Below are 7,717 nucleotides of genomic sequence, written 5' to 3'. Positions count from 1 at the left end.
AGTACCTAGGTTATTTAGAAGATTATTTTAATGAAAAACAATAAATTTGAACTAGGATAGACTTAAGGCAGTACCTACCCCTTATTTATGCATCCATACCTACTTATACTCTAATCGAAAACAGTTAAAACTACCGTACCGATTTATTTAAAATTTTAAGAGAATTTATATAATATTATCTATAGGTGTATTGTATTCCGAAAATATTTTATAAAATAATTTATTTGCAAATAATAAACAGAAAATCTTAATGTTACCGAAATATTGCTTTTTAAAATATGCAGTGACATAAAAAGTAAATCTATCGGGTTAATAATACTTTAAGCAAAAAAAAAGAACACGGGGAAAAAATAATGCGGAACTATTGTTAGTTTTATAAAATGGGACGGTGGACAAATGTTGTGATCTCATGCCATTATTTCTAAAGTTAAAACTAACCAGAGTAAGTAACTCGGAGGAACCTATGTTACAATTCAGTACATTGAATTAGAACATCGATACTGTAACTTTTCTTCTTAATTCACATAAAGTCACCCCCAGATAGGTAGACTGCAAGTGATATGAATCTCGGTCAATAGCCAAATTAAAATTTTTTGTGTTTCTACAAATGAAATCTAAATTTTTTAAAGATTTATTAGTAAACAAATTCATGTATGTGAAGAAAGACATATTACACTAAAGTAAAATTCCTATACCTCTTAGAATTCTAAGATAGAATGGACTCTCATAGTCAATATATGGTCTGTTGAGTAGTTAAACAAAATAGGTTTATGAAGGCGAGTGAAAGTAATGATACTACATTTATTGATGTTTAATGGTAAGAAGTTTTTTTTTTCCAGTTTACAAGGTTGACGAGATTAGACTGTAAATTTACTGCATCAGAGTAAGATTCTGTTGGCGAAAATATTTTAGCATCATTGGCAAACAATAACAAGTTTACTGAAGAATCAAGAACAGTGGGTAAATCATTAATAAACAAAATGAACAAAAGAGGACCCAAATGAGAACGTTGTGATACAGCCGAACACACAATTAAATAATTGGAAGTAAAAAAAGATAATTTTGCTGTTTCGGTGTGACAAGTAAGATATAATTCTATTCAACTTAAAAACTGTCCACTGAAATCAAAAGTAATGAATTTCGTAGGAAGTAATTTGTAATTAAGCTTTTTGAATGCTTTTTAGTAGTCTGTGTAAATGGAATCAATTTAAACATGATTATTGAATGAAGATAACATTTTAGATTTTTAGGTCTGAAACCGTGTGGATTAAGGCAAATATAAGGAGAGATAATTAAATTTAATTTTTTTGTTATTTTTGCTTCAAAATTTTTTTGAATAATTGACAACTTAGAAATAGGTCTATAATTAGTGGCATTGCGTTTGTCAACGAATTTATGTACCGGCGATACAAAAGACATTTTCCGTATGTCAGTAAAGTAATCAATACTTAAAGATTTATTAAACATTAAATGATCCGCAAGCTTTCAAAAAAGATGAGGATACACCATCAGGACCTGTAGTGAAGTGGATATCTAATGTACTTAATACTTATAAATTTCATTTTCATTAATATACCATGAACTTAAGTTAAGAATAGTATTAGAAGAGGTCACTGGAAGTTAGATAGGCACATATTAATTAGACGTATCAGGTTCAAAAACATTTGAAAATAAATCGCTAAAAAGCTGAACTTTTTCTTAAATATTGGTTGATGTTATGTTATATTTTAATGCATCGAGTACAGTTATTTTTAACGATTAAACATAGTTACAAAAATGTTTAATTTTAGTCTGAAGACCATGATATTTTCAATATGGAGTATATTTTGAGAACAGCTTTTAGAAATGAAGGTTTTACATTCTGTACGACGGTGGGAAAATTCTAAATAATTATCATCCAAAGGGCATAAATTGAATTTTTTACGAGCTCAATTTTATTTAATTTTTTGTTTTATTAAGTTATTATTATCATCGAAATAGTAATAATATGCACTAGAAATACAAAAAAATGTGAAAAAAAATAATTTTCATTTATTATTAAAAAAACATATCATGTAAAAAAAAAAAATGTTTAACTCTTATTATTAAAATTCCGATCGCGTTGCTATGTGATACAAGTAAATATATAATTTAAACCAAAAGAAGAAAAATTAGTTAATTAATATGAATTAATTACAAATATAAAAATTATAATACTATAATTACTTGTTATTATTAAGAAAAAAAAAAAGTTTAAATGGTACGGAACTGAAAATTACTTCAAAAATCAAAATAGCAAATAACAAATTTCTAAATATGCAAGAATAAGTCTGCAAAATAGAAAAAAGAGGAAAATATTATTTATACAATATGCAAAAATATGCAAAATAAAATTTCGTATCTATCTTCTTAGTTGTCTAAGACAAATGTGTAGCTCACATATGTATTTCTAGGACCTGTATGTAAATGCTATAAGTCTATATGAGCTCAGGTGATGACCAAAACCTGGTAAGACTGTGTATCACCCCGACAACACGCACAAACGCAACACAGGTATATTCTCGTGTTCGTCGGTCGCAGCACACCCGCTCACGTTCGAGTCGGTATCGCAGTACAGTGTATCACTACCGGGTTATGGATATTATTACATCTTACAAACACGCGATTAAAAAGATTAAAAAAAAAAAAAAAAAATGACACACGATACGGTTTTCGACGAGTGGTCTTCGAACGCAAAACGGCGGTGAGGAAGAGATTCTGTGCGGTTAGGAACATAATACGCATATTACCCGCAACGCACGTTTTTCACGTGCTCGTCCTAACGATTAACGCTCCACGAGCAATGCGGGCACATGTCAAAAACATTGAAACCTGTACGGTAGTCTGTACGCGGTCGGAACTTGGGCGGGCGGAAGACTGTTCTCCTTTAGGGTGTAAGTTGTTTGCAGTGGTCTACGGGTATTGTTGACCGCCAGGTAGTTCGATGTATTCGACTTTGTTACTGATAACGTTTTTAAAACTCGACAAGTACGATATTGTACGGTAATTATCGAAAAAAAAAATATAAGGAAGAGTGTTCTTGGTTTACGATCGGGCGTAGTTTCAACATTTTCCCTCGCTACAAATTTCTAGTTCCATCTCTGCACGGGTACCGTGGTCTTAACGAGCGCTGCACGAGCTTTAGTAGACTTGAAATTTTGGGGTAGCAAAATTGATTTTTAAAAAGTGAAAAAATAAATTTTTATAGATTTAATATGATAACTATCTAACCTCTTCTATATACATAGACTACGTACACACTTGAATAATAAACATAGAATATATTTTTAAAATCTATGAATTTTTGGGGTAGCAAAAAAATACTCTGAAAAAAATTTCTGGGGTAACCTATGGAGCGCTGCAATACGTGTACGATATCGGTATCGGTGTCGCAGTTTCGAGACGCATACGCGCACGCATTATTTTCGTCGTACGGGTTAGATTAGTAACTACGTTCGTATGGATGTTGACCGAAAACGCTCGGAGGTGAGCGCGAGGATCGATCCATTCGAAATCGATACGAAGTGACTCGTAACGATCATCACAATAATCCCTCCGCCGTGCGTTAAACATACATCGTATCAGGCGCGACTTCAGAAATTTACCAGAGTGGGGGGAGGCATTTTAAATGTTAACTGATAATAGTTGTTTCCCCAAATCAGTACTGAGACACAGAGTCCGACTACGTTCTCCTATATTATGATACACGCCTTATATTAATGTCATAATATGGTTTTTTAGGCAAAATAAAATTGTTAGGTATCTAGTTAAATAATCAGGATTATACAATTCACAAGGACAAAAGTGTATTGAAAAATTTGAATTTTTGAAAAGCCTGGAGGGGAAATGGCCTCTCCAAGACGACGGTGAATCGTACCGTTTTTTCTCCTCCCGATAAATTTCACGTGAACCGGACGAACGCGGCGTTGCATTATACGCGTACTATAATGGTGCAGCGTTTGATCGTCAATTCGAATGTCTGGAACTGTGCTTGTTGCGCGTTTATTTTCTATTATTTATTTTTTCTATTCATTTTCGCAGCCGATGGTATCTTCGTAACTGGTCCTGTAGATGATGAGAAGGGTTAATACTACTGCACGCGTCCGTCACTCTGTTCTTGTGTACATGTATACATTGTAATGCGTACAACGTTGCCAACACAATCGTTCGAAGGTCCCGTCGCCGCCGTTTGCACATAATTTATGCCGCTGTGCGGACGCAAATGTTCTAATCGCCGTGTCCACAATATTTACATGTTTTATCGGGTAAAAATATCGTATCACAACGGTCTCGGCAAACGACCACTCTCGACCGCTCGTCTGTCGTACTGCTGTGTTAAGAGAATCAGGGCTTTGGATAAACGCAACGACCTTTCGACGTTTTCGTACAAATTATTTATCATTTGCACGTGTTTTTTTTTTCGCAACCCACTGTAACGTGTAGGTATCTATGTGTTTTAATACAGCAGTCGCCACTTGACTATTGTACGGTCGACAGGTAAAATTGCTTCTCCCGGCACTATTCCGCCGCTCATACGATTGTAACGATGTGCATATTGTATATTTCATGTAATATCATTTACGTTCGATAATGTTCGATGAACAGTTACCATAAACATTTTTTTTTATCTCTGTCTTCACGGCAGTCTTAAACAAGAGAAATCTGTCCTAATTGTTTTCCAATGAAACGCAAATGATTACCATATCTTAATTTATTATACGTTTGTATAAACCACTCGACTTACCGACATACCAACACCACGGCGTGATGACTAAAAAATCAAAATCATAATCGATAGTGCTATATTACAATGTATAACTTGAAACGACCACCGATAACATTCGTGTGGTATTTAAATTTAGCTATAAGAATAATGCCGTTTTTTACGCGCCAGCAGAGTAATCTTAAATAAATGAGATAAACCTGTATAGACGTATAGAAACGTCTACGATGATTTATCTTACACGATGAAAACAAAATAAACGGAAATTACCATTTTATTCGCTTTAGCTCATAAATTAAAAATTTACTATTTAAAGTTCACCTAACCGCCATGTTGACAATTATGTGAACGATTTCACGATGCGCGTTATTTCGTATAACACTCATTATATATTAAACATTAATTGCAATAATGTGAGTATGCCTTTCCTTTAAATGCTGTTGATAAACTACCTATTGTTTGCGTAATAAAATTAAAGCAACACCGTGCATGTGTGTCATATGTTTGTGTGAGTGTGCACAGTGCATACGAAATCCTAGACAGTATTTAAATAATTTATAATCGCGTGATTTTTATGAATTTAATTCGAAAAACTCAAAAAACGTCGGTGATTTAAATCGTCAAATAACCATTGTATATCATAAATAATACACTGGAGTACAAGCATTTAATTAGTTAATTAAATTTTACGAAGTGAATGTATCCTATAGTTGTTAAAATTTACAAATGTACTTGAAAATACCTAATATGAGTTTTTCGGATTTTAATGATATCGTGAATACAGAACATTATACTGAAATAGTCTCAACCGAAAGCCTGTAAACAGGATTCGGTCGATTATTGTTGAAAATAAATTAAAAATCCAGTGGGTGAAGATAAAATAAATAAACAAAATCATTTTTTTCGCTCAATGAACTTTGTAATGCGTTCGCTTATTTACATATGGTATAATACATACTGCAGTATATGAAGGTAAAAATTATTAAACGTGCGTGGAAAAAAATAATATACAGAGTGATCCATTGATCGCTCCAGTGGTTGCACTTTACCCATTAAATACATCCAAAGAGCGTAGCCTCTTCAATTTACCACACTGTATATAGATTTTATTTTACTGTATCTGAAATACATAATAACGAAATGTATAAAACTATGTCTAAACGCGTAATATCGTATAATTAATATATATATATATACACACACACACATACCAACACATCCTGTGTTCGGTTGGCAGACGAGTAACTCGTAAGTACGATGAGTATTCGAGGCTGTTTTATTATTTTCGTGAGAATGAAAATTTTACCATTACGATACAAAATAGTTTATAAAATGTTAATATAATATAGCTGCAGTACGGCCTACCGTGAATATGCCAGCCATGATATTATACACCCTGCGTTCCACCAACATTGCGTAATAATATCGTTAAAAACGTCTCGAACAACGCAGTATTACACTACAGAACTAATAGTAAAGTATTTAACACGAGCGCATATTATATACAATGTATGTGTGTGTGTTTGTGTGTGTGTGTGTGTGTGTGTGTACCAGGCACTCGCGATGCAGTCGAGTGGAAAAGTCTTAAGACTTGGTAACAGGACGTGTTTTTTTATTTTTTATTCCATATATATAAATGTGTATGTACGTGTGTGTGTTTGTGTGGTGCAGGATAATAATATGCAACGCCACTGTATTTATATACATGATAAATAGGCATCAAAGGATTGCACATATAATACTATTATTGTATAAAATATATGTGTTAAATATTTGAATATGAGTTTTTGTCGTCGAACAAATTTGACATTGTTCAACCCGTTTACTTTGTCCCCATTGATTTTGAAAATATCTTATGCCATCGCATAAAGATATTGATTTAACTATTAAGATAACGATTTACTGTTCAAATTTATAATATTATTATTGTTTTCGCATGTATGTACGACATAAATATTCAAAGTTATAACACTTTTCCGTATATATATATATATATATATATATATATATATATACTTGTTCGAAATGTATGCGTTTGCGTTTTATTCCTATCATTCAACGCATTTGTGTAAATCGTATGCTTCCAAAAACGAGTCCAAGCCAGTATTTGTGGTAAATATTAGACCCGAGAATGGTGCATGGCCTCCGACTAAAATAAACTTCGTAACCGTATGCGAACAATGTTCCCGAATTACCGACGTTACTTGTTCATACGGTTAGTGTCCTGCAGCCTACGAACAGGGTACACGATATTAGTGGGTAAATATTTGACGCTGTTGGACTTTTTTCGATTTAATTATATCACTGGTACGAGAAAAGCAATCATTGTGCTTTCGTCCTAAAACGATTTGAACACAAACTTGTCCCGACCGAATTACTATAATATTACGTCATCGGAACAATCAAAACGCGTATCGTAACATATCATATATATTTCTTTTTACCTATGCACGTGCGTACACATGGTATATATATTTCAATCTATTGGCGTGTATTTCACACGTTACACAGACATTCCGCGATCCGAAATTATAATGCAAAGCATGCACGGTTACACTGGAACAAAAAAAAAAACGTTAAAAATGTAGTCAAAATTAATTAAAATCCGAGTGAGCCGTTGTATTACGAAAAACAATAGTTATCGTGTGGTACATGTACGCGTGTTTGATGCGTCGATTTGAAATAGAAATTTGGTAAAACGTCTAATTTGCAGAAGAAAAATAAAAAATAACGTTACTCTTATCGATTATCACCGAACCATACTCCCCCTATTACATCGTAAAAAGTGCATAAAATATTGCGCTAGGTCTTCCTAATATTTTTACGGGATGTAAGACCACGGGGGGAAATATATAGCGTAACGTGACCGACCGCGGAGGACGGTTTGTTCGAACGGGAAACGCGTTCAAGACGACAATACTTAAATACATTGTAAAAATTTAACGTTTTACCGAGAGAGAGAGAGAGAGAGAGAGA

This window comes from Sipha flava, unplaced genomic scaffold (assembly GCF_003268045.1).
Source record: "Sipha flava isolate LNK unplaced genomic scaffold, YSA_version1 194_pilon_pilon, whole genome shotgun sequence".
NCBI lineage: Eukaryota > Metazoa > Arthropoda > Insecta > Hemiptera > Aphididae > Sipha > Sipha flava.
The sequence above is the reverse complement of the archived record's forward strand: the minus strand, read 5'-3'. Positions refer to the sequence as shown.